This window comes from Parasteatoda tepidariorum, chromosome 6 (genome assembly GCF_982258835.1).
Source record: "Parasteatoda tepidariorum strain Cologne lab strain chromosome 6, Ptep-v5.0, whole genome shotgun sequence".
NCBI lineage: Eukaryota > Metazoa > Arthropoda > Arachnida > Araneae > Theridiidae > Parasteatoda > Parasteatoda tepidariorum.
Window position 1 is genome coordinate 12,783,046 of NC_141760.1, and position 25,927 is coordinate 12,808,972.

General features: G+C 27.4%; 1 protein-coding gene across 2 annotated transcripts in view; it reads left to right on the plus strand.

The window, feature by feature from the left end:
- The first annotated feature begins 7,418 nt into the window (after positions 1–7,418).
- dyl (transmembrane protein dusky-like) overlaps positions 7,419–25,927 on the plus strand; it is a 48,204-nt gene continuing 29,695 nt past the window's right edge. The window contains exon 1 of one of the 2 annotated variants that reach the window (XM_016067614.5): positions 7,419–7,724. The gene's annotated coding sequence lies outside the window, so the exon portion shown is untranslated. Of the gene's footprint in view, positions 7,725–13,208; positions 13,342–25,927 lie in introns of those variants that run through there. The other variant, XM_016067615.4, reaches the window with a different exon arrangement.

Genomic DNA, 25,927 nt, shown 5'->3' on the forward strand with positions numbered 1-25,927 from the left:
GAGATATCAGATAATTTGCATTGTATTATAATTCAACGTTGAACCGATTTTTGTAAGTGTGTATACATTTAAAAAATTATTAAAACTTTGAGATATCAGATAATTTGCATTGTATTATAATTCGACGTTGAACCGATTTTTGTAAGTGTGTATACATTTAAAAAATTATTAAAACTTTGAGATATCAGATAATTTGCATTGTATTATAATTCAACATTGAACCGATTTTTGTAAGTGTGTATACATTTAAAAAATTATTAAAACTTTGAAATATCAGATAATTTGCAGTGTATTATAATTCAACGTTGAACCGATTTTTGTAAGTGTGTATACATTTAAAAATTTTTTAGAACTTTGAAATATCAGATAATTTGCATTGTATTATAATTCAACGTTGAACCGATTTTTGTAAGTGTGTATACATTTAAAAAAGTACAAAAATTTCGATTGCAAATAATTTGCAATGTATTATGATTCAACGTTGAATCGGTTTTTCTAAGTCTGTATACATTTAAACAATTATTGGAACTTAAATTCTGAAGAGGAAAAAAATAGGCCACAAATATAAAAAAGTTTTTATTTTTACCTATTCTTTAAGATTCTTTGAAAATAAAGTGAAACTAGTAAATACAGAGCGTGGGATTGACATTTATTACTGATTTGGTTTTTAATATCAATAAATCTTTCGATACTTTTTAAGTAAAAAACAGTCACAGTGACCCAAATAATATTGTTATAGGTTATGGAAACTTACGTGGGAAAAATTAAGGACAATTTCGGAGGAGTTTTTTCTGTCCCTGATCTTGACATTTAGAAATGAATCGCGTGTATGATTCAGACAATTATTTATTCTATACTCTGTCGAGTTGAGTTGCGTGCTTTTAACAATTCAAAACGGATACGGTTTAAAACAACAGACTTTTCATGGATAGGCGTGGGCATCGGTTTTTCAGAACAATGAAATGTGGTTCGTATTATTAATTCATCAGCTGAAACGAGAAGTGAATATAGATTCGGCACTGTTGATGTGAGATCAGTTATTTAAATGAAAATTATTTGATCAGCTTTGGTTGCTTTAAACGGTCATTTGTCACAACTAATAGCGTGTTACAATACCATAGTTTGATACAGTTATTTAGTTTTGATTTTTCCCTCTGATAAGAAAATATAATGAAACATTGTTGTTAAGTAGAGACAACAAAGACGAAAATAACTTTAATTTCATCAGATCTGGAAGAAGAAAACTCGTCGAGAGCATCGCTTTCGAAATACGCGTGCATTTAGATAGAACGCTTACAAAAATATAAGGTATTTTAGAGGTTGTTTTGAGGTGTTAAGGCTTATTTGAGGTTGATTTGAAGTTAGCAACAAAAACAACCTGAAGAAATAAACCTCACAAGGTGTAAAAATTATTGAATTTATTTTATTTCATTCAATTATTTTCTTCCTTTTACTTTTGTATCTATTATTATTTATTTTTTTTGTTGATAAGTGGTCGAAATTTGAATTGGTTATAAATGGCAATAAATCGTGCTTCCACAATACTGAAAACCATTGTAATTTTTTGTAACTCGAGAAGCCAAGCACAGTCTTGATGCAAATTTGGGCAGTTCGGTTAGTTGGACAGGAGTCAATATTTTAGTTGAAGATTAATTCTGTATGACGACAAAATGTCGATACAAATTGCGCTTTCGCGACCGGGAAATGAAGATAACTTGAGTTTTCCTCCCTTGAAAAGCCCCAGTACTCGTCAATCTAGCTGGGCGGAAAAGTGCTTTATAATTAAAATTGCGAAAAGTTTGTAATTATAACACAGTTGTTAACTCTGTTGCTGTCAGGAAATGGTTCAAAAGCAGTGTGACGTGGTGGCTCAGGGGATAGAGCGTTCTTCTCCCATTGATGTGAACCGGGTTGGAATAACACCTTAGGGCTGGTCCATACGATTTCCGCATCCGGCTTGCACCAACCGCAGTGCTGACGGGAAATATCCTCAGTGGTAGACGGATCATGGATTATAGTCCCCTTGCCGTCAGATCACACCATGGGAGGCTTTCGTGGTTTTCCTCTCTATGTCATTCAAATGTGGTTAAGCCCCATTAAAAAGTCCTCTACAAAGAAAAAATTTCTCCCAATACCTGATTCTGCAGTTCTCTTGTCTTCTGAATGGGGTTCAAAATTACAAGTCAACGGAGTTGAACATTGGCAGTCGTAAACCCAACATTTTGGTCGGGTGTCCAACGACGGTTATAAAATAAAATTGCATTATGAGCCGCGGTGGCTCAGGGAATAGAGTGCTTGCCTCCCAATGAGGTGAACCGGTTTCTAATCCCAGCGATGGCTGGTCAATACGAATTCCGCACTCGGTTCGCACCACCCACAGTGCTGATCGAAAAATATCCTCAGTGGTAGACTTATTATGGGTTAGAGTTTCCTTGGTGTCAGACCAAACTGTGGAAGGTTTTCTTCTCCATGTAACGTAAAGGTGATTTAGTTCCATAAAAGAATCCTTCACGAAGGCAAATTTCAACCAATACTTGATCCAGGAGTTGATCCTTGTCCTCTGAGTTGGGTTCAAAATTACACGGCTGCTGAGTTGAACATTGGTTGTTGTAAACTCAAAATTAGGTCGGTTGTTCAACGACACTTATGAAATAAAACAAAATAATATTGCATTGTCCTCAAGCACTATGTTCAGCCCTCAAGTAAGTCTAAAAATGGCCGGAATTTAGACTGAAAATAAATTTGAATTATTGTCAATAAAAGAATGATAAATTCTACTTGCAGCGGTCAATGAAACAATTGAAACAAAAATTCCTACTATGCATGGAGCCCCCCGTTGGGATTGGGGGGGGGCTCCAATTATTTGGAAACTGGTCGAAAATTTTGTTGAAACTTTTCTCATTTCAGATCCACAAAATTGGTAAATTTATATTTTTATACAAAAATTTTAATACAAATTTATATTTTTTATACAAAATTGGTAAATTTATTTATAAAAGTAAAGTAAATAGTTTTTAAATTTAACATTACTTTCAACTGCGAAAATTTATGTAGAAAAAATTTACAGAACCTACTCTGAGTAAAATATGGTCAAGTATATATCAGAACATCGTAAGTTTTACTATGTTTTTACTATTTACTATTTTACTCCTTGGTAACACTAAGAAGCTGAGAAATTTTAACGATGAGCTATAGTAATGATTTTGGTAAAAATACCAATGAAGTATGGTCTTATAATGAGTGCTCAAATTTGGTAATTTTTTAATGATACCTCAGAGCATGGCATAAAAAACATTTTTTAGGTCGTATTTTCTTTTAAGTCTTGCATTTATACTAAATGAGTGATAAGAGCTATAATTTTGATAACCGGAATTTCCGCTTAAATTAAGGGTACCTCCTATTTTGATTTTTTAATCAGAATTATGGTTTTCTTTTATCAGATGTATCATTAATATACAGTACAAATTATTTTCAAAGATTTTTTTCCTTCATGTAAGATGTACAATTTTGAATGCTAAAAATTTTGCAAAGATCACGAATATGACAACGAATAAAATTACCACTTTTTTTAATTTTTTTAACAGAAATCAAATTTCTGAACCAGTTATCCACGCACAAGATTTTTTTCTACCAAGTTATCATTTAAACATGAAAATTCATAGAGACATTAATTATTTGTTTTTTTTTTTTACTTATACACTAAGAAAACCGTCATTCACGCTTAGTTTTTAAAACCGATTTTAATTATTTGTTTTCTTAATTTTTGCTTACAAATAATGTTTTTTAATGTGCATGCATAGGTAATAAAAAATGTTTCAAAAAGTGACTTTTCTTAAAAGCTTGTAAATTTTGCTCATTATTTCTTTCATAATAAGTTTGCTTAGTATGGAAAATTGTTCAAATCTCGAAAACTTTGTTTTCGTTATGTCAAAAAAATAATTTTCCCCTCAGCATTATTTATTCACCTAAAGTTAATTTGAATTCCTGCGTCGAAGAGTTTCTTCTCAAAATCTTGTTACGTCGAATATTTCACGAAATAGAAAATGAATTTTTCTCAGAAGAATAACAAAGTAAGTTTATTGTAAACCAATTATTTTCTATTTAATGCATAATTATTTTTGTCTTACTTTTAAAAATAAAATTATCATTACCGTATTTAGACTTATCATTACATACATATTTATGGGTAGTTATTTATTTTATTTAAGAATATATTTAATCTACTTTTTAAAGCATATTTAATTCTGAACTTTTCATCTTGAAAACTCGTTATCTCGAAATTTTCCTTCAACTTTGAGATATGGAGAGCATACTGTAATAAGAGTATTTACTGAGATTGAAGTTTAGGAAGATGCAAGGAAAAAAGAACACGATCAGAATTCTTTACGAGAAATATTTTTTTATTAAATTTTATTATTATTAAAGTTATATAGATTTTTTTCCTATCGATTAATCGGTTGTTTTCGAAGTAGTATGAAACCAGTATAATCAATTGAAGGGTTTTTGAGTTCCGGTTTCTTCAGTTGTTTGGCAACAGTTTACGAACGTTCGGTTACTCCCTATACGTTATCATTTTTGATTTAACTTGGGAAATTCAATTCAATTTAATTACAGTTAACAAGAAAATGTTTTTTTTTGTATTGTACAGATGGTACAGATTTGAGAATGTTTAAAACATTGATGGAATTATATGGAAAATTATTGTTAGGTATAGCTTAGAAAGTGAACTGAGAAAAAAAAAGCAGGGTTAAAATTATTACAAAAAGGTAAAATGTACCGTGTTTCTTGCTCTTATGGAAACACCAAAAAGCTCGGTCATTTTTACCACTTTTAATAATGATTTTAGTAAAATTAACAATAAAATATGATTTTATAATATGTGATAAAATTTCTAAAATGTGGTAAAGTTTTAACATGATACCTTAGAGCAAGGTATAAAAATAATTAATTCGGTAAAATTTACATACAGTTTTTATTAAATGAGAGGTAATGAAAACTAGAACTTTTTAAAACTGGAATTTCCTGTAAACCTTTACTACGTGAACGGAAAAATTACCAAATGAATGGTAAAAATACTGTATATTTTGGATTTATTAACCAGAATTCCGCTTTTTCTTACGATAAATATCACTGCCATCGAGTACAGTAATTTTACCAGAATTTGTTTCTACGTGTGAGAGCAATAATGGAAACAGGGAAAAAATCTAAATTCTATGTATATTTATGATGCATGCACTAAATATTCACCACTTATGCTAAACACTTTTCCATTTAAATAACACTATAATAGTCGTCGAAATATCTTAAAATGATTAATTTATGAGAAAAATATTGGCTTTGCATGCACTACATTTTTGAACAATTATGTTACGCTAATTTCATTTGTTATTTTAATTTTAAGTATATGTAAGAAAATGGCATTTTGTTACAGAAATATTTTACAATAAAGTAATAAAACTCTTAAAATCGGTTGGAGAATAAATAAATCAGTTGAAAATACTTACTTTAATTTATTTTCTGTTAAAGTAATAACTCGGTTTCGTATGTTTTTTTTTTTTTTTTTTTTTTTTTTTTTTTTTTTTTTACCGTAAAACTCTTAACTTGCTTTGTCTGAAAATACAATAAGATGCTTCACACAATGAAACCTAAATTGAAACCCAATTGTTGTTAAGGCCTAAAGCATAGATCTGAATTATTTAAAAGTATCCTGTAACTTGAGAATAATCTTTAATACTCTTTTGCAACTTTTGTTATAATTTTAAAACTCAGGTACTGTTATTAATGACATATTTTATGCTTAGAATTTCGAAATTTTTCTGTTTAATGTTTAAAAAATTTTTCTCTGCAGCAATCAAATTAACATTCTATTTTTTTAAATTTGAAAATTTTTTTGATGAATTTATGTTATTTTTCCTAATATCATGCTTAAAAATTATTGGTATTTACGCCCAGAAAAAAAAATATGAACTTGTAAAAACGTTACTTGTTTCTTAAACATTGTGACAGATTCGTAAAATATCTTATATATTTTCACTTATGAAGAATCGAATTCATTAGATTTAGCAGATTATTAGATTATAATAGATTATTAGATTATCTAAACTACTACTAAAATCAGTGGCACGACAGCCCATAAAGGGCCAAGGCCTACTGTGCCCATCTCAGTTTTCTTGACCTTGAGCTCTGGAGTGCATGAGCAGATATTCCGGTTAGGGGGACAGCCGAACACCAAACCCTCAGTGTTCAGCTCCTAAGCATGCTTGGTACTCATTTATCGACGCACTGAAGGAATGAGAGGCTGAGTCAACCTTGCCCGTCCCGAGGATCGAAGCCAGGACCTGTGGCACGGGAGCGCGATGCTCTACAACTCAGTCACCGGGCGTCTTATTAGATTATCATGGAATTGAATTCACTCTAAGAATAGAAATGTGTATAAAAACTTTTAAAAGATTCGTTATGACAAAAAATTAATGAAACCATTCGTGTAAAAAAATATTAGTTTATCACTTAAGTGAAACGAGTCTTTACAATACAATTACATAGATATACAAAGTTGCAAAAGGTTTTAAATCATTTTAAGTCATGTTATTTGAAACGATAAAATCCCAAATTTGAACGAAAACGATTAAATAGTTCTCAAGTTACAAAACTTTAAAAGAGCTATAACTTTTACTTCTTAGGGATCAATAAAGCAATATTTCTTTCAAATTTTACTCGGCTACTCTCTCCCAAGATTTGACGGCCATTTTCAAAATCCATTATTTCTATATTCAGGGAAAATACTTTGCGTGCCTGTTTCCGTAATATAGTTATTACTACTTACATTTTTTATACTAATTCCCTTGAAAATTCAAAATTGACAACAGTTTTTCTCTCTGTACAATATTTAATTCCATTTCCTACGTTCGATTCTATAGTTATTCATAGTCTGACATTGTGTTTACAAAGAATAAAATGTAACAAAAAAAAAACGCAGATATTCAAAAATTAATAATCATATAAGCTCAGCTATCAATAAAGGGTTATTCTTAAAGAACAGAACGAAAGAACAAAAACACTTTCTTCGCGCCAGAGCTAGCGATTTTCACCTGACCCTAACCAACCAACCATGAGATTCAACGTTTTTTTCCATTTCACCTTAAAAAGTAAAATTTCTCATCACAGTGGAAAACCTCAATGTCAAGTCAATGACATATCCTGAACTTCGAAGAGGAACTGTACCCAACGTTTATCAACAATTAAAGATCAAGAATTTCCTAAAACGTAATTCTTTTTTCTGGTAGAAATTCGTATATTCTATGGGTATTTATTGCGCGGGAAGGCGAAAGTGGGGCTTTTTGGGCGAGTTCCGGCCCTCTTTTTTTACCTTCTTCAGGATCCTATCTCTCTCTTTCTTGTATATAGGTCACCAGGTAATTGGTTATAAAAGATCCGTTATCGCCCAAAGGCGGATTACTTCGAAGAGATATCTTGTAGAGGATTGAAGCAGTTCACCAGCTGTGTGTGTGTTTTGGAATGGTGGCACAGTTTTACGAACACTGTTTGCCGCATCTTCTTTTAACTAGTCGCATTGAACGCTTTTAACGAACGGATCTCAGTGGAACTTTACTTTTGGGACTTGTGTTGCTGTAACTGATATCAACGCCGTTTGTGGACTATTCACTGATTGTGTGCCATTGTTGTGATTGTGAGAGATATTTTTTTTGATTCCCTTTGGATTAAAGGTAAGGAATTAATTGCGAACAACTATTAATTATTTTTGTTTATGTCTAAGATTATCTTGATACAAAGAAATCACAATTGATGTAAAAAGGGGGGTTTATGCAAACTGATATTAACTTTAACTGAATTCTACTCATGCGAATCAGCAAAGGTTTATAATCGTGTTCCATACTACGAATTAATGCAGACATGAAAACAAGTCTTTTTATACAAATTGATTTATGCTTCAAATGAATACGAATAGTACGAATCAAATAGTACGAATTAATGCAGGCAAGAAAAAAAAGCCCTTTTTTACAAACTGATTTATGCTTGAAATGAATTCCATATTACGAAATAATGCAGACATGAAAATAAGTCCTTTTTTACAAACTGATATATGCTTCAAATGGATTCCATATTGCGAATTAATGCAGACATTAAACAAGTCCTTTTTTACGAACTGATATATGCTTCAAATGGATTCCATATTATGAAATAATGCAGACATGAAAATAAGTCCTTTTTTATAAATTGATTTATGCTTCAAATGAATTCCAAATTACGAACTAATGTAGACATTAAGAGAATTCCTTTTCTATAATTTAATATAGGTTTAGAACGGATTCTATTTTAGGAAAAGGTTCAGACATTAAAATAATACCTTTTCTATGATTTAAAATGAGCTTCAAACGAATTCCATTCAAAAAGCTTATATAGATATTAAATGAATTCCTTTTCTATAATTTAATACAGGCTTCAAACAAATTCTATTGAACAAGCAAATACAGGCATAAAACGATATTTTTCTTTTATAGTTTAATGAACGAATGCTATTTTACAAACAGGTGTTAAAATAATTATTACAGGTGTTAAAATAATAATGACATTAAAATAATTATTTTTCCACAATATAATATAAGCTTCAAGCGAATTCCATTTAATGAACTAATGTAGACATTAAATGAATTTCATTTTAATAATTTCTTTTAAATTTAGAAAAAATCCCATTTTACAAATTATTATAGCTATTAAATGCTTTCATTTTCCTTTAGTAAAAATAGGCTTCAAATGAATTTCATTTCACGAATTAATAAAGTTATAAAACAAATTATTTTCTTACAAATTAATGTAGATTTCCATGGATTTTTATTGAATTAATTTTAGAACTTCGCTGTGTCAAAAGTAGTTGGGAATAAATATCATATCTAGCTATTATTTAAGTTTTTTCAAGCCTAAGTAAATAAAATTTTGACAGTTATTATTGCTATCGTATCTTCTCATGTTAAATAAAGAGATGAAGCTGCTCTCTAAGTAATTAAAAATTGTTGAAATTTCTTACATTAAGTTTTAAAATGTTTGATTTTTTTAAATTTTTGCAAGAAGGAGCAATACAAACTATTAAATACCAATGCAATTTATGAGCTATCATAAACTTTTATTAGGGGGCAAAAAGTGATCTTATTTAAAAACACCAGTAAAAGTTAATAAACGAATCGAAAAAATTTATAACATTTTAGATGGAGGAAATTAAAACAAAAACTGCATTTTAAAAAAGAGATTTATCAGTGTCAACAAAAAATAAAAAGCAAGAAAATGAAACCAATGTAACTTAATTGAAATGAATCAAATAATGCTGACATGCTACTTTTGATATCCGTATTATCTGAAAATTACAAAAAAAAAAGAAAAGAAATAATTTAAGCAATTTAAAATTAATCAGACTTCACTGAAAGTAAATGTTAGAAAATAGTAACTGCGTTTATCAGTATTTTTAAATAATGAATAGCACACTGATAAAAAAACAGTATGGTCAAAATTTTCAGAATATGATAAAATTGTGTTTCTGGTTCTACGAGAACATCAAAAAGTTCGATGGTTTTAACCGAGGAACTTTGGTAATGATTTTCGTAAAATTAAAAAAATATGCTTTTATAATATGTAATAAAATTTGAAAATTTTCTCATGAAACCTTAGAGCGTGGGCATAGAAACAATTTATTCTAATTTTGTGTCGTCTACTAGATGTGTGATAATGAGAGCTATAGTTTTGAAAACGTGAATTTCCGGTAAACCGTTATTATAAAAACGGAAAAAATAACCAAATAAATTTCTTAAATTCCGTATATTTTGATTTTATCAACTTTAGAAATATCATAACCGTACAGGGCGGTGATTTTACCAGAATTTTATCTCCTTGTAAAAAGGATTATTAAAAATCATGTGAAAATTCTAAATTTTTAAAATTATAAATTATGATGAAGAATCACAATCATATTTTATACTGAAATTGTGAAATTTTTGAATTTAAAACAAAATATAGAAATTTGGTACAAAATTGTCTGTAATACTACTTTCTTCAAGAGTGTCAGGAATTTTTTTTTAAATTGAAATATTTGACGTCGTAAACATACTAAAATTTCAAAATTCATTTGAATGCTAAACTTAAATCCACTTTTGGATAAATTGATATTGAATACTAAATTTCGGTTATAATAAGAAATATTAATGTTAGAAAAGCAATCATTGCCAAATTAAATCTTAAAAAATAGTCTTATACAAATAGTCTTATTACAAATCTTACACCATAAATAAATATGTTTCGAGTTTAGTGTTTTATGTTTATAAGTTAGGAACCAATTGAAAATTAAATTTGTAATTAAGTTTCTGAAAGCAATGTTTCATCAATACTATTTTAATTGTTCAAAATGTTTTTATAAAAAAAAAGGTGGCAGCATGAAATTTCTTAAAGATAAAAATAAAAATTACTTAATTATTATGAGATAAAAATTACTCTATTACTCTATAATTACTCTACTAATATAGATTAAAATAAATTTACTTCATTTATACTCATTTTAATTTGAATAAAATATAAATTAGCCTAACTTTACTAAACATTACATCTTTCTAAACAAGCTCTCTATTTTTACTGTTCGAATAAAATTATGCATAAATATTCATAAAACACAAAAGAAACTATCTCACACAAATTGACACGAAAATCATCTGTAATGATAGTTTTTATTTATAATAGACTAATTTCATATTTAATTTTTTAATGTTAACAAATTTTACAATTGTTCAGAACTATGAGAACGTACTTAATAAAATAAATATCTGGATTTAAAAAGTATTGTCGATGCAATTAAAAATTAGTTCATTTTTTGAAATTAACATAATTGCACATTAATTTCTATCGCCAGGTTATTTTAACAAAAGTTTTGCAAAAATTCACTTATATTATTGAAAAAAAATATTATGCAGACGTTTACTTAGAATATCTAAACATTTGCATACATTTTCGTAATTTTATAAAACTTTACTAAATATCAGTATTCATTATAAATTTAAAATAAATTATTCAATTCAACACTTATTTTTCAAAATTCTAACATTTGTAATTTCTTGGAATTATGCCACAGTACTGCATGCAATAAATATTATAGTTTCACAAATTATTGAAGTTTTGCAACTATGTTTATTGAAGTACTCAATACAGTAAAACCTAAGTTCATTCATTCATTCAATCATTTTAACAACTTCAAGAATTATTTAAAAATTTCGTTTATTTTAATCAATTTCTTAATTTTTATCATTATATTTTCAATAAAATAATAGTATGATAATATTTTACGCATGTCACAACAGTATTTCTTAAAAAAAAATTTAAATTTAAATTTATTAATTTTGAGGGTTGTTGAAATCTTAAAATTACTTATGAAAAATTGATTTAGCTTTATTATAAAGCATTTTGAAAAATGAAGTTATTTTAAACATCTTTAAATCAAATATCTCGTCTATGATAATGCAAATGAAATGCGTATCTCGGCACATAACATATTTAAATGGATTCTTTTTTAAGCATCTCTATTAAGTCCATTATCTATTAAACTCAATTGTTACACATTTTTATCTACATAAAATTTTATTGAAAAAATTTGGTTTGTATACAATTAAACTATGACTGTTTAGTTAGCGTTTCACAATTCATTTGATTTAAGGAAAAGTTAGAATTTTTCAGTTTGCGCAATTTTCATTTCGGGAAAATGTTGAGTTAGTTCAATCAGCAATTAGTCATATCTGCAGTTTCCATTTTTTTTTTCTACTACGGAACCCTTAAATAATCGCTCTTATTTTTGACGGAGCCCTTAATGTAAAAAAAAAAAAAAAAAAAAAAAAAAACGTTAATTAGCAGATTGAAGATATCAACCAAAGAAAGATAACTAATTATTTTTAGAGCACTTAAATTAGAAGGAGGTGAGCCGTGGTGGCCCAGGGGTTAGAGAGTTCGATGAGGTGAACTGGGTTCGGATCTCAGCGATGGCTGTTCGATACGAATTCCGCACATAGCCACACCGACCACAATACTGGCGCAAAATATCCTCAGTGGTAGATGGATCATGGAATAGAATCCTCTCGCCTTCAGACTAACCAAGGGCGGTTTTCGTGGTTTTCTTCTTCATGTTACGCAAATGTGGGTTTTCCTCTCCATGTAACGCAAATGAGGGTTTTCCTCTCCATATACATAAACTTCTCCCAATACTTGATCCAGAAGTTCCCTTGTCTTCTGGATTGTGTTCAAAATTACAAGACTACGGAGTAGAACTTTGGTGGTGATGAACACAAAATTGGGTTGGCTGTTCAACGACGGTTATGAAATAAAGTAATATCTACATAAATTTCGTTTTCAAAAATTAACTTTCCACTTTCTTAATCTACACTACTTCCGTTTTAAGAAAATCTTTGAGAAAATGTTAGTTCACTGTACGTAGTTTCCGTTTCAAACAAAAACTTTAAACCAGTTTAAGATACATAATTTTCGTCTTGAAATATTGAATTAGTTCAACCAACATAAGAAGAAATTTTTAGTTACTTCATCCTGTGTGAGACAACATGACATAAAGTTGGAAAAATTTTATTTTATTTTAAATCCACATAATTATTTTCTAAGCATGCAATGTTAAATTGTTAAATTATTTTTTCTGGCGTATGTTAAATATGCTTAATTAGCACAATTCTCATTTTAAAAAACGTTAAATAAATTTGAACGAATGTTACTGTAATTCAATATATATAATTCTTGGTTCGAAAACGTCTGATTGCTTTAATTTTAATAATTAAATTTACAAAAGATTCTCATTTTGAACCTTATATAAAGTTTTTAAATGAAATTCTAAAAAAAAATTTTAGTTTTTTTTTTATCTTTCAAAATTTTTCTCATTCATATTTCATGGTAATCTATATATGAATATACTATTTTATTTATTTGTTTCGAAGAAATTGTTAAAGCGAGTAAAAGTTACAAAACAATTAAATAAGCTTATAAAGAAGTTAAACAAACCATGCATTATGTAAACCGCAAACAAATATACATTTTTTATATAAAAGGAGAAGGCTATTTTCTTTATCTGAAAAGCCACGCGAATCGAACAAAGGAAGGAAGGTGTTGGAAAAATCAGCGGGAGATTCGAACTTCTCCAGAAGCTTGACGACGCGTGTTGTGACCCAGTTAGAATGCAACCTGTATGAGGGAGGGTTTGACAAACACCTTCAGTCCGCAATGGAACTTAGAACCTGACACACCTGTCATTTAAACGTCTTTCTTTGTCATCTGGAAGATAACGGGACAAGCATAAAGGTGAGAGAATATTAAATCTGCATAATTCTGCGCTTTACGAAAATATAAACGGAAACTCGGAAAAATGTCAATTTAATTTAATCTACTATAAGTTTAGTTTCGAGAAAATATAGATTAAATTCATTTTAAATAGTGTTTACTGTTTGGAGAAAATGTTATAAACTCTTTTAATTTACTTCATTTTCGTTTTGAGAAAATGTCAAATTAATTCAATCTTCTTAGATTTCGTTTCGAGAAAATGTTGATTTTGTTAAATTTAAACAGTCTTTATTGATCGAGAAAATGTTGATTTTGTTCAATCAACGTAGTTTTTGTTTTGAAAAAAATGTTAAACTAATCCAATCGTCTTAGTTTTCGTTTAGAGAAAATGCTGGTTAGGTTCAATCTGTACAGTTTTTATTTTTCGAGAAAATGTTAAATTCGTTCAATCAACATAATTTTTATTTTAAAAAAAAATGCTAAATTTGTTCAATCTTCTTAGAAATTGTTGATTTTGTTCAGTCTAAACAGTTTTTATTGTCTGAGGAAATGTTAAATTCGTCCTATCAACATAATTTTTGCTTTGAAAAAATGTAAACTAGTTCAATCAACATAGTCTTTTGTTGCGAAAAAGTGGCAAATAAATTTAATTTAAATCATTTTTTGTTTTGATAAAGTGTATATTAATGAGTTTCGCTTTGAGAGAATGAAATGTCAAGTTAATATAATGTCATTTCAAAATAGTATAATGTCCATTCAATCTACGCAGACTTTTGATTCGAGAAAATGTTAAATTTAGTTTGAGAAAATGCTATTTCAGTTCCAACCACAAAATTTTTTGCTTTTAGAAAATGTTAAATTAGTTTAATCTTTAAAAATTTCTTAAAGAAAAGTGTAAAATCGATTCCAACTACACACTTTAAGAAAATGTCGAATATTTTTCAATATAATCGTAATAATATTGGTATAAAATTGAAAAAAAAATTAATTTTAACTCGACAAAATGCATAAGTGTTAAGTTTGTTAAATCAGTATAAATCATATTTCGAAAAAATTTCAACCAAACTTAAAAAAATTTAAGTATAATCAAATCTACATAATTATTTTATAATTGTTGTAATGAAATAACTTTAAAAAATTTTTAAAATATTTCAAGTTGCATGTTTTTTGTTTAAAAAAGATGTAGAACTGCGTAGTAAAGATGTAAAATTGATTATTTTAACATATATCAACTAAATTTATGAAAGATACGTGACCCTTTTTTTTTTTAAATGTTTTATGTTATTTTGTGAAATTATCTTTTTTAGGTTTAAAAATGAAATATTTTTTTGATGTGGTAAAATTAATCTAATTTTTTCCGGACATTATTTTTCTCTGTAATGCACGTTTGAGGGTTTCTATTTTAATAAGATAATCTGCAAATTAATAAAATCTACAAATTAATTTTTATAATTGGAAACTGCTTACGATCGGATCTTTTGGATTCAATTTGTGCGATCGTTACTTTGTCTTGTAACATTTAAATATATTACTATTGAAATGCTAAGTAATTTAAAAAGAGTTTAGGTAGTAGTTAAAAAATTCTTAAAAAACGATTTTAGTTTCTAGAATGATTACAGTCTTGATTTGATGTCTGTATGTCGTTAATTTAATTCGTAAAACGTTCGTATTCCTCTTATGATCTAAACAAATAAATGCGCATAACTTTAATAATATTGATGTTTTCATAGGAAGAAAATTCATTCAAAAATGGTCAGTAACATTGTGGAGATATATTATTCTATTCAAAGATTATTATATATAATTCTGTTAAAAAAAACTTGAAGAACATATTTATGCGTCTAAATCAGTTTTAATGACAAGGCAGCAAAGTTATTCTTAAATATACTCACTATTTAATCATTATTTCTGATAAAAAAAATTAATTAAATTCCTTAAAAATTAAATTAATTAAAAAATGCTAAATGGATGTAAATTAATTTTCATAAACGTCTTTTAGTCAATAAAATTTTAGATTAAATATCCATATTTATTTTTACAGAAATAAGTGTTTATGATGCTTTCGTAATAAAATGATTAAATTCCTTGCAATTTATAAATGAATTAACTTCTAATAAAAGGTTATTCTTATTTACTATCTATTGAAATGATGATAAATAAAAAGCAAATAACATGGATAGGCACATACAAAGCAAATATCACAAATAACAACATGAACTCCCATTTCCACCTAATATTAATTTTACAAAATAGTAAGTACTAAAATATCTGAAACAATAATGCAAATATAATAAACAACAACATAAACTTCTATTTTTTCCTAAAATTTAGTTTAAAAAATAATAAGTGTTGCTTTAAAATACAGATAAAACATTTTTTATTATGGGCGCATTTTATATTATAATAAAACGCCTCCAATAGAGTTGTTAGTCTTAATGGAACAAAAAAAAAATTATTTTGCCTAGAAAATCACAAAAGGAAAAGAAAATTCTTTTTGTTTTTACTTTTTATAATACTTTTCCCATATGAACCATTATTTATCTGCGGTAATTAACCCGCAAAAATTCAAAGAATTTTGATGTTTAAAAAAAAAAAAATTATGCTTTTATTAAACTTCTTTCATTTTCTTAAAAAAAGTTTTCTAAAACATGAAAAATTGTTCGAGGCTATCTTACAGCTTTTAAATATAGAATTTTAGCTAAGGGTTTCTTTTCTCTCACAAATTCGAATCTTTGAATAAATTCCTTGCGCGCCCCGGGTGATGAGCTATCTACTTTTAAGTAATGAGTTTCTTAACGATGCAATAAGATGTGTAAAGTGCGAAAGAAAAAAATAAGTATTACCCCGAATAACTCAGGCGCTCTAATGACCGGGTTTTCACAAACTATATGCCAATATTAATGCTTCCTAGATGTGAGATCAAATATGATAATTAATAAGTGAGGCTGATATTTCATGTTATGATAACAGCGTATCTTTGAATAAACATACTTTTTTTTCTTCTTCGGTTTGAGCATCAAAATTTGGCTACCTAGTCGCTACCTGGAAAATACGGTCATAATAGTTAGTCAAGGGAGCGATCGAATGTTTGCTCCCCTTTTATGTTAATTCCACTTATTTATATTTCGCTCTATATCAAAAGTTTCTTAAACGATACAGGAAGGCTTTTCCATGGAATTATAAAACTTGTTTATCCAAAATAATTTTCAAAAACCATTTATAAAGCTTTAAAATTTTGTTGAATAATAACCGAAAAATGTTAGAATTGTTGGATATGCAAATTTTTTGCACCATTTTGAAATATGTGATTTTAGAAGATAAAATACTAACTTTGAAGTAAATCGATTTGGTAGTTTCTGATAAACGAAATTTCAATAAAAGTCTTATTACCTTAAGGAAGAATCTTCGATTATTAATAAACAGTCCCTGACCTCATTATTAGACGAACTATAAGATTCTATGTAAAATCTTGAGTATTTAGTGATACTATACAGCTGTATTGTTTTTACGTGGCTGAAACCGGTTTGCACTTGTTTACATTCGTGTATCATTTGGTTAACATTGTAATGCAGTATGTTAAAAATAAATACAAACAGGAAATTTGTAAAAAATCTCCTGAATAAAAACCCATTCCTTGAATGTTTAAATATAAAAGTATTGCATATAAACTCGTGCAAAGCAAGCAATTATTAAAAAGCTACAGTGCATCAAATAGTTTGATATAATTATTACAATATAATAATATAATGAATATTCCATATTTATATAATATATCGTCTAATTTACCCAATGTCAAAATTTACATAATATATCGCCAAATTTGAAAATTGTTACACAAACGTAAACAAGTGCAAATGGTTTCAGTCCCGTAAAAACAATAAAGCTGTATAGTATATAGCATAATTAAGATTTTACATAGAATTTTATAGTGCTCTATTAATTTGACCAGGGACTGCAAACATAAAAAAGCATATACAAAGAATTTTTTAAGATAGTATGAGTACAAACTAGATATGTACTATATATATGTACTATATAAGCTACTAGAACATTTTTGTAAATGATAAACTAAAGTGACTTTGTCAAGATGTTTAAATCATTTCTTTTGACAAAACGTTCAAACAAGCAAAAGATAATAAATTGCTCATTTCGAGATTATTTTTCTTATATTGAGAATAAAAATATGGGCGTATTACGTATTAATATTTACTTAGTTTATCAGTTTCAAAAATATATTTCGAAAACTAAAGAAGCATTGATTAGCCGTATTGTATTCCAAAAACATAAGTTTAAATGTGAAAAAAAAATAATTCCGAATATACAGTATTTATAAAGTAACTGGTTTTGAATAGATGTTCTTTTCAACGATTCTTGATTTAAATTCGATTTAACGTTATAGCCTTCTTTAAAATAAAACTGATAGTGGATTATCATTTTTAATTTATTACAATTTTTTTTTTGCTCCTAAAATCCATAAAATTATGAAGTTAATATTATTAGAAGGTAAATAATACTTATACCATTTGTTTGGAAATGTTTTTCTTAATTTTGTTTAATTCGATGCTGACTAATTTGGACTAAACATTTTCCTCATTCTAATTTTAAATTATTATCTTTCTGAAAATGTTTAATTACAAGAATAGTATTACAATAATTTCTTGAAAAAAAGTCAAACAGATTCTGAAAAAAAAAACTCCCACTAATTTCTAGTGTCATTAAAAACATAATTTGTTGTGAAATTAAAATCATAATATCGTGAATATTATCTAAGAAATAGTTAGGTAATAGATAGAAAATATTAATTTTTTAAAGGAAATTAAATAAAAGTTATTAAAATCCCCTTCAAAGGTTGAGTTGCGTTTTAATGAAAATACTTTTAATTTACGTAAACAATTCAAAAAGTGTTTTACATTTAAAAAAAATGAAAGCACTTTAATGTTTGTTTTTTAAAAATTCGAAAGTGTTTTAATTTATGTTATTAATAAGATAGGAATTTATTTGCTTCAAGTTGTTGCTATTTTTGAGTTTCTAAATTTGGTTCAAGAGTTTAACCGCTTTGAGCTATTCTTCTGAGAGATTATACGGGATTAATACAAAAATCCGCTACCCTAATTGATTATCTTTAAATATATCGAGAATGATATTTATCGTCTGTCGCATGCATATCAATATATAAACTCAAACGACCTACTTTATACATTTATCAATTTTATTACTCTTTGAGATTCGATAAAATTTTTGAAAAAGTTTATAGGAACTGAAGTATAACGATGAAACAAATCTGAAAAGAATTATTCTGTTTTAAGCTTACATTCATTCTTTTATGTTTTGTTTATTAGAATGGTTTAATTGTTTTAAAATTGCTATTTCAAATAAAGTATAAGGTTTTGTCAACTTCCTAGATTAAAGGCAGGTAAACTGAAAATATTCCGTTTAGAATTCATAAAATAAAAATCAAATTTAATGGTAAATTTCATGCAAACATTTTCGATCCGAAACAAACAACAAACTCTCTGAATATAGTTTCGTAAAAGTTTTGTTCCAAACTTGTCCTTAATTATGTTTGAATTTGTCAAGATTACTGAACTTCTTTTAGTTTTTGAAAGAAAGTTCGTACCTTTAAAACAAAAATCACAATGCTGATGAAATAAAGGAAAAATAAAGCATTTTTAAGATGCTTCATTTGTCGTCTTTGCTTTATAAAGAATTTAATAAGCATGTACAAAAGGCTTAATTGTACTTACTATGAACAATGCTTCGAATCGATTAGGGATTTTCTATTCTGCAAATTTCTTTTTATGTCTTTGTTTAAATTAAAATAATTGTCTTTACACATACATGATTCAATGCCTTTAATAACAATTCTGCTTTATTTTATCATAAACTTCATGAAATGTTTTGTAAAAATAGCTGAAATCTCTCGCAGGAAATTATTTTACTTTATGTTTCATGAATCTTATGCGAAATGTCACAAAACAGGGAATAAAACGCTGTATTTTATTTCAAATTTTATGCAATTTGTTAAAAGATCTGTGAAATTTCAAGTATATAATTGTTATTTTATTTTTTGTTACTCGAGTATTATGTAAAATGCTTATTTTATTTTAAATTTCATGAAATTTCCTAGAAAATGTTGCTGACCTTATTCAAAATGTTTCATTTTAATTCGAAATTCCAACCAATGAGAATTAAAAAAAACCTATTTTAATATGTTTTTGATCATTGATTTATAATTATATACGAGTAAGAAACTACAAAATATTACATTTCAAGTGTTAAATACTTGTGGAAAAGTAGAAATGTACTTAAAAAGAGTCAAATGGTTTAAATACCTAAAAAATCATTAATATTTTTTCGAATGTGTTTCAAGGATTGATTCTTAATTTTTGTATATTTTACTAAGCCAAAACAGTTCAATGATTTGTCACCCTCCAAAGAATTTTTGGCATCTCAAACTCGTTTTTTAGTTTAAGAATGTCCAAAATCAAAAATAGTAAAATAGTTAAAAAACTTATACCTAAATGTATAGGTACGTTGAAAGCTGGTACAAGTGAAACATATTGGTTTACATACATATTTAATTAAGTTTTCATTTTATTAAAACAAGCTTAGTTTTGCGATTTATAAATCAAACGATAATAATAATATAATCAAACGATAATTAATAATTAATCCATTTATGTAATAATTCAATTGAATCAAAAATTTAATAAATTAATCATAAGTTCAAAAACGTTCAAATGTGAGGAATTCAGTAAGTTGTATCTTATAATTTAAATTATAGGAACAATATTTATTTGAGCAATAATTTTGTTCATTTAACCATACAGTATTTGTCTGAATAATTTTTATAAGATAAAATATTCTTTTCTTCTTTTAACCAAAGGGCCTGACAGCTTTTAACTGAACGGAATAATATCAACTTTTTTCGAACATTATTTTAAATTATTGTTCGAATAATAATTTGAATTGTTACGATATTGTTTAATATTATATTTTTATATATACAATATTGTTCGCCTAATTAAATTATTGTCCAAATATAGTTCAATAATTTCTAAAAGCATTTTCTCGACTACGACTTCACAGCCCTGGTTGAAATTTGCCAATTTTTTAGATATTTAATTTTCTATATACATAACATATTCTCAAAATATGTTGCGAAAATACTTCCAGTTCTTAATGTGTTCTTAATGTAGGGCCAGTTTTGGGTATTCAACTTAGCTTTACCTTTTGATTTGCCGTGTGTGTAAAAACTATTTAAGATGAAAATACGAAGAAGTACGATTGAATGAAAATTTTAATATTTGATAATCAATTCGAGAATCGTTAACTGCTTAACTTACGGTAAAAAATACCCCGTGGAGTGCTCTGGAGTCTACGGGAGTGCGGTTAATGAGTTGAAATTTGACATGATCAAAAGGCCATTCTTCAAGAATTTAATACGATTTTTTTTTTTTTTTTGAAAAATCTTTATTTTGAAATTGCTTTTCCGTGAAATTTTTTTCTGTGTATGCTTGAAATAACTATTTTTTTTTATTTTGAGGAAAATTTTTATTTATCTTACTCGTGATCCTTGATTCATTTGCTTGTGCTTAAATTGTTGTCAATTTAAGCACTGTTGTTGTCAAATAAAAGTCACAAAAGTTGTGAGAGATTAGATGTTGCCAGAAAAAAAACATTAAATAAAAAATATTTCCTTCAACTCAAACGGGACAACAACAAAAATAGTTTCCTATTTGAATTATTATGATTTAAAATTATCAAATTATCGTTAAATACCCTTAACGAGTAAAATTACTTTTCTTTAACTACTTCTCAACTGTGACTGATATATATATATATATATATATATATATATATATATATATATATATATATATATATATATATATATATATATATATATATATATATATATATATATATATATATATATATATATATATATATATATATATATATATATATATATATATATATATATATATATATATATATATATATATATATATATATATATATATATATATATATATATGCTGTTTGTAAGTTTGTATATAGCATGTACATTATTTTTCGCATTAGCTTTCAAAATAAAAAATTCCAATTGTATTTCAGAAAGGATTTATTATTTTAAATACTCTCTTTTCTAAATCAATTAAATTAACCTTTTACTTACGAATGTGAAATGCCTAAAGTACATTTAAAAAAAATTTCTAGCGCTTTTTCGCACACCTGAATTATATTTTACTATTCTTTTAGGTATATCACTGGGAATCGGGTTCTACTTTAATTTTTTTCAGTAGAACAAAAATGAAACTAATTTTGCTTCAGCAAAAATACTACATGAAGCAAGTTTCAATAAAATCAAACATTTTTATATAACGTTATCTTTATTATTATCCTATAGTGATTTTTATTAGACGACACATTTGAGTGTCATTTTTATAGAACTTCGAAAAGCGCATTATAACGAAGAGATTACTTAAGTTTTGAAATCGAATTACAGAAATGTTTTAAGAGCGTGCAGCATTTGTTTGTAAGATAAAAACTTATTGCAAAGCTTAAATGAAACTTTTGGAAGTTTTGCGTTCAGACTTATTGATTTATTTTTTTACAAAAAATGCGCTAACAAATTAGTTGATACAAATACAAAGAAGTAATAGTGTGGTAGAATAAAAAGTTTTAACGGTAAATTTTCGCAGATTTTATGCGAAATTTCATGAAACATATAGCGTTTCATTTCCATTTTCGTGACATTTCCTAAAAGATTCACGAGGCACGAAATTTCATGACCAAAAAAATATCCTAACAATTGATAGAAAAAATGCTGAAAATTAATAATTAAAATTGATTTTTTAAAAAATAAGGTTTAGTTTACATTTTTTTTTTTAAACTTTTTTTAATCACATTTACACGTGAACAGTTCCATATTGGTAATTGAAAATCGCATTTTTTAATTATTATTTAAAGCTCGTGTCTCTGTCTGTAAACTAACATAAAATTAAAGCTGTCGTACTTTTTTTAAGAAACTTAAGCTATTGCTTTTTTAATTACTTAAAGAGAAAAATTCAAAAAACGCCCGTGAAGAACACATAAAATTCTATTTTAAAAATATATATATATATAAAGTATTAAAATCAAAATTTAGCGATGTATTAAAATAAAATTTTAGAACAAATGAGTGAAGTGTTTTGTTTATTGGCGAATAACTATCACACTTCCAAATTGGCGACTCTTTTAGTGACCCACTCCCATTAAACGGGACGAAGAAGCAATCTGGCTCTTCCCCTCCCCACCCTTTCTGACCTAAGATTGATTAATAAGAGAAGTCGATTGTTTTTCTGGCCAGTGGTTAGTTGGAAAGGACTGATCGTGCTATTGACCGAGTTGCCCATATTTTCTTCACGTCAAAATCTAGTTCAGAGATGACTTATACATCTTCGCCAAGAAAAAAAGGAATCAAGAAGCAATGCACGCGCGGACACAAGAGTTGAAAACGACATTTATGTTTTACTTAATCATTATACAGGTGTAACTTTTTATTTCTTTTTAACTTTGGGTGATGATTTTAATTGTTCTACATCTCGGCTGCTGTTTGACATGATTTGAACATCCGCGTGAACAGCTCTTGTTTTTGTTTTTTTCTTCCAAGGTACGTATGTTTGCTCTTGGTGTGTTTTAACAATTGGTTCAGGTATTTTGCACACTATACCAATATAATATAATATAATATAATATAATATAATATAATATAATATAATATAATATAATATAATATAATATAATATAATATAATATAATATAATATAATATAATATAATATAATATAATATAATATAATATAATAATATTAGAATTTCCCGTTAAAGGCTAAAAAAGGTTGATTTTTTTTCCATTTAAAATAATTTAAATATGGTGAATATCAAACAAATTTTTTGTTATATCGGGACAACAAAAATTTAGATATATCTGAGATATTTCAAAATGTCTCAGGTTTTCTAATTTTTTTGCATACTTATTACATGATTGGATTGGACTGAGTAAGCTCAAAACAATGCATGCCTTTTATAAGGCTCCTTAATTCGTGACCAATGACTTGATCTAACATCAGAATAATTGCGCACAGGCTACCTTTACTTCCCACACTAGCTGGGCAGACTTTAAGCCACCACATGGGATCAAACCCCCGCTCTTTGCAATGACTGTTTCAGGCCTTAACCACTGAGTCACACCTGCTCTCTAGTCTAATATGTTAATAAATATGTCCAAACCCTATGAAATGTTGTTGTCTTTTCTTTATAAGACATTGGCTGGGTATGTCTTTGCACCATAACAATTTTGTTTCTGTAAGTAACTATTATGATGAATTTAAAAGAATTAATGTACGGTAATAATATGTATAGAATTAAAATATCAGCAAATAACTCAAATTAAAACTCTAAACTCTCCGCTTCAAACAAAAAAGGAGGAATAAATTGGGTTATTTCTTAGGAATTCCATTTTTCTAAATGACTATGTTCGTACGAAAAAGGCTTAGTGCAAAAAAGTATTTATAATTTACCGTTTTGTAAGAAATATTTTTTCTATATTTATTTCTCTCGGAAAATATTTTTTCGTTCATTTCATATTTAGAAAAAGGGAAGGTGAGGAATATCTACTGTATAAATCATCAATTGACTAGTTTACATGAATGTATGTGTAGCATAGGAATGTGCTGTTATAAATCCCAAAAGTATGTTGTCCGGAACGCATAAACAACAGATATATTTCTTGAATGGATCTGCAGAAAATTTTAAAATATTGCTAAAAAACTTGATTATTGAGTTTGAAGATATATATATATATAAGCTAAACAATTCGCAATTTTATTTTAAATGTTTTCTTAAGTTGAATTTGAATAGAAATTTTATGAAGATAAAATTAAATTTTTGGAAGACCAATGAAAATTAATTATTGTATACATTAAATGTTATGATGATTTATTTCAGGAAGAAAAGTTCATCTATAAACTAGTAAAAAAAAATATCTGAATTTCATTTAAAATTTTTTGCTTTTAATAGAAAGTTGTTTATGAATTTTCGAGAGCTTCATTTTGTTATTTTTTTAAATAGGAAATATGTTTTGAAATTTCTGAAAAAAATAGTACCGCGAACTATCTAAGAAACTAGTTACTAACTATTCTCTAAAAACATATTTTAGTTCAGCAAAATCTGAAAACTAATTAACAACAGAAATTTGATATATTTTAAACACTTTCATCGCGGCCCACCCTTTGAAATTCAGCTCTCAAACGATAATTCCTGAAAAACTTGTTTATTTTAGTTTTAAAAAAAATATTCAATTGCAATCAATAACCATATTCACTAATATAAGAATAGAGCACAACGAATTTTGCTGGAAGACGAGTTATCTCGTTCGTCGTGACAAACGAGTAAAACTTAAATATAAATTGTACAAAAGCTTTAACAAATAAACAACTAGTATTAACGTACCAACTAATTAAAACTCTTTGCAATTAGTAACTACTGTTCCATTTTCCTGTAAGACGAGTTATCTCGTTTGCCACTACAATAGAGTAAAACTTAAACATAAATTGAACAAAAGCTTTAACAAATAAACAACTAGTATTAACGTACCAACTACTTTAAACTCTTTGCAATTAGTAACTACTGTTCCATTTTCTGTAAGACGAGTTATCTTGTTCGTCGCTACAATAGAGTAAAACTTAAACAGAAATTGAACAAAAGCTTTAACAAATAAACAACTAGTATTAACGTACCAACTACTTTAAACTCCTTGCAATTAGTAACTACTGTTCAATTTATGTATTTAAAACATGTGTACAAATATTGTGTGTAATCAGTGTGTAATCACGTTCCATTAATGAGCGTTCTTTATCAGATAACGATAATCTTCTGACAGACAACAGGCAAATAGGATGATACCCTCCGATGGTTAGAGTCAGGTTAATCGTTCGAATAATCAGATTATTTTTTAATCGTTCCCCGGTATAAATAGTTAATAATCATCTTGTTACTCGTTTGTGATGATCTACTTAAAATAAAACGTCTTATGAAAAACTGAGTGCTATGAAAAATATTTTCTGTATTAATTATTGGATATTATATTGTGATGCGCTAAAATCACGATTTAAGAAATTTAATTTTTTTTATAGTTATAGTTTTGAAACTTCGTGCTTCAATAATATATCTATCTAAACTGCTGTTTGTAGAAAATGCAACACCATGAAAGAATCATCAGAATCAAATGAAATTTAATGCAGAAACGACTTGTACTGATACAAATAAATGATGAAATTTTCAAAACAAAAGAAACAAATTAAGCGTCCGAAATCAGTATTTGGTGCAGCCACCACGCGCTGCAATAAGTGCTGCTATACGACGTGGCATGGAGTCAAACAGATGTTGAATATCTGCTTGAGGAAGAGAATTCCATATCGCTTGTATGCGCAACCAAAGTTCGTCTTTGGAAACTGCAGGACGCGGATCACGAGTGAGACGCCGACCAACCATATCCCACACGTGCTCAATAGGCGACATATCCGGCGAATAAGCAGGCCAAGGAAGAAGTTGCATGCGTT